The sequence below is a fragment of the Orcinus orca genome, chromosome 6 (genome assembly GCF_937001465.1).
Source record: "Orcinus orca chromosome 6, mOrcOrc1.1, whole genome shotgun sequence".
NCBI classification, from domain to species: Eukaryota; Metazoa; Chordata; class Mammalia; order Artiodactyla; family Delphinidae; genus Orcinus; species Orcinus orca.
The window spans coordinates 88,760,841-88,764,234 of NC_064564.1; the positions used below are offsets into that span (position 1 = coordinate 88,760,841).

At 39.0% G+C, this 3,394-nt stretch overlaps 1 pseudogene; it reads left to right on the top strand.

Annotated features, from left to right (window-relative positions):
* The first annotated feature begins 1,701 nt into the window (after positions 1 to 1,701).
* On the top strand, positions 1,702 to 2,356 carry LOC101288316 (transmembrane emp24 domain-containing protein 2-like; annotated as a pseudogene).
* The last annotated feature ends 1,038 nt before the right edge of the window (positions 2,357 to 3,394 follow it).

The window sequence follows — 3,394 nt, forward strand, 5'->3', positions numbered from 1 at the left end:
ATCAATATTGTGAAAATGACTATACTACTGAAGTAATCTACAGATTCAGTGCAATCCCTATCAAATTACCAGAGGCATTTTTTACAGAACTAGAACAAAAAATCTTAAAATCTGTATGGAGACACAAAGGACCCTGAATAGCCAAAGCAGTCTTGAGGGAAAAAAAGGAGCTGGAGGAATCAGACTCCCTGACTTCAGACTATACTACAAAGCTACAGTAATCAAGACAATATGGTACTGACACAAAGACAGAAATATAGATCAATGGAACAGGACAGAAAGCCCAGAGATAAACCCACGCACCTGTGGTCAACTAATCTATGACAAAGGAGGCCAGGATATACAATGGAGAAAAGACAGTCTCTTCAATTAGTGGTGCTGGGAAAACTGGACAGCTACATGTAAAAGAATGAAATTAGAACACTCCCTAACACCAGACACAAAAATAAACTCAAAATGGAGTAAAGACCTAAATGTAAGACCAGACACTATAAAACTCTTAGAGGAAAACATAGGGAGAACTCTCTTTGACATAAATCACAGCAAGATCTTTTTTGACCCACCTCCTAGAGTAATGGAAATACAAACAAAAATAAACAAATGGGACCTAATGAAACTTCAAAGCTTTTGCACAGCAAAGAAAGCTATAAACAAAACGATAAGACAACCCTCAGAATGCGAGAAAATATTTGCAAACAAATCATCGGACCAAGGGTTAATCTCCAAAATATATAAACAGCTCATGCAGCTCAATATTAAAAAACAAACAACCCAATCCAACAATGGGCAGAAGACCTAAATAGACATTTCTCCAAAGAAGACATACAGATGGCCAAGAAGCACATGAAAAGCTGCTCAACATCACTAATCATTAGAGAAATACAAATCAAAAGTACAATGAGGTATCACCTCATACCAGTTAGAATGGGCATCATAAGAAAATCTACAAACAACAAATGCTGGAGAGGGTGTGGAGAAAAGGGAACCCTCTTGCACTGTTGGTGGGAATGTAAATCGATACAGCCACTATGGAGAACGGTATGGAGGTTCCTTAAAAAACTAAAAATAGAATTACCATATGACCCAGCAATCCCACTACTGGGCATACACCCAGAGAAAACCATAATTCAAAAAGATACATGCACCCCAATGTTCATTGCAGCACTATTTACAATAGCCAGTCCATTTACTTTTGAAGCAACCTAAATGCCCATCGACAGAGGAATGGATGAAGAAGACGTGGTACCTATATATGATTGAATATTACCCAGCCATAAAAAGGAATGAAATTGTGTCATTTGCAGAGACGTGGATGGACCTAGAGACTGTCATACAGAGTGAAGTTAGTCAGAAAGAGAAAAGCAAATATCGTATATTAACGCATATATGTGGTATCTAGAAAAATGGTACAGATGAACCAGTGTGCAGGGCAGAAATAGAGACACAGATGTAGAGAACAAACGTATGGACACCAAGGGGGGAAAGTGTGGGCGGGGGGGATGAATTGGGAGATTGGGATTCACGTATATACACTAATATGTATAAAATAGATAACTAATAAGAACCTGCTGTATAAAATTTTTTTAATTAAAAAAAATGTGAAAAAAACCCCCCACAATATTGTGAAGAAGGCAGCAGTGGCAGCAGCAACGGCAGCTCTGGAGATGCAGTCCCGGTCCTGGCTTCAGCCCCAGTCCCATCATGGTGGCACTCGCTGAGCTCCTGGCCGCCCTCGTGGCCACAGCCTCGGGCTACTTTGTCAGCATCGACGCACATGCCAACGAGTGCTTCTTTGAGCAGATCACCTTGGGCACCAAGATGGGCCTCATCTTCGAGGTGGCTGAGGGCAGCTTCCTGGACATCGACATGGAGATTACAGGGCCTAATAATAAATGAATTTATAAAGGAGACTGGGAGTCCAGTTGGAAATACACATTTGCTGCTCACATGGATGGAACATATAAGTTTTGTTTTAGCAACAGAATGTCCAACATGACTCCAAAGATAGTGATGTTCACCGTTGATACTGGGGAGGCCCCAAAAGGACAAGACATGGAAACAGAAGCTCACCAGAACAAGCTAGAAGAAATGATTAATGAGCTCACAGTGGCAATGACAGCTGTAAAGCATGAACAGGAATACATGGAAGTTCGGGAGAGAATACACAGAGCAGTCAATGACAGCACAAACAGCAGAGTGGTCCTTTGGTCCTTCTTTGAAGCTCTTGTTCTAGTTGCCATGACATTGGGACGGATCTACTACCTGAAGAGATTTTTTGTAGTCCGGAGGGTTGTTTAAAAAGCCTTTTCCTGATGGTCCCAAACTCATAATTCACTGTTTACCAAATATCTTGGGCATAATAATGTCATTAGCTTCTATGTTTTTATTTTCTGAACTGTACATTCACAGCTTATGTTTCTTTGTGATTAATAGATATTGGGGAAAAACACTTTTTCAGGAAAATTATAGTGAAAATTTGATTGGCATAATTTCGTATTTGAATTCTTCCTCCATTATACAGGTCTTTCCAGAACTCAGATGCTGTAATTTGAATATAGGTGTATAGTCCTTATTATATCTTCTTTCCTTTTGCTTTCATAATAAAATACAGTTTGTTCAGGATAGTACTTTACTGATAGCACTTTACTAAAATGACTGCATTCTTGGGATCCCTAATCCTGCAGTTCAAGTCATTAAAGATTCATTTTGTTGAATCTTTATGAGAAACAACAATCTGAATCTTGACATTTTCTGTCCAGCCGAAAATGGCAGAGCCCTGTGACTTAGAGGATGCTACCAGGTGGTATTTTCATACTTTGTCTACCTTGTTTTTGCATTAAAGATAAGTCTTTAACCAACAACCTTTCCTCCCGCTAAAGTTTTACTCTGAACCTTAGAACTCAGTCACCTCCAGTTAAAACTGTTGACACAAGCAGCTAATAACCATTTTTTGGTTTCTGCCTAACCGTGTAAGAAGTCTCTATTAAAACCAATTCTCTAGGTGTTTCAGCGAACGGTAGCTCTTTTTCTTTCTGTGCTGGCACATCCACTTCTCCACTCTTGGCACGTAGGAGGTATGCATTCAGTACTAGGAAAAAATCTGGATTTCTGATGCCAAAGGGCTAAAGCCTCTTGGATTTCTTTGCAGTGATATACAGCCACTATTTCATTTTTGATCAGTGGCATTTTGGTCACTGTTTAATTAGGGTACTGAACATCACTGTCAGTACTAGGGTTTTTGTTTTTGTTTTTCTTGGGTCTTTCTATTTTTTGTTTTTCTTTCTTTCTTTTGTTTTACTTGGGTCTTTCTTTTCTTTTGAATTTTGTTTTGTATAAAACGAAATGACTTTCTCTGATGATGGGTTTAAAATTAAAAGAGCATCTAGTTTTGGTG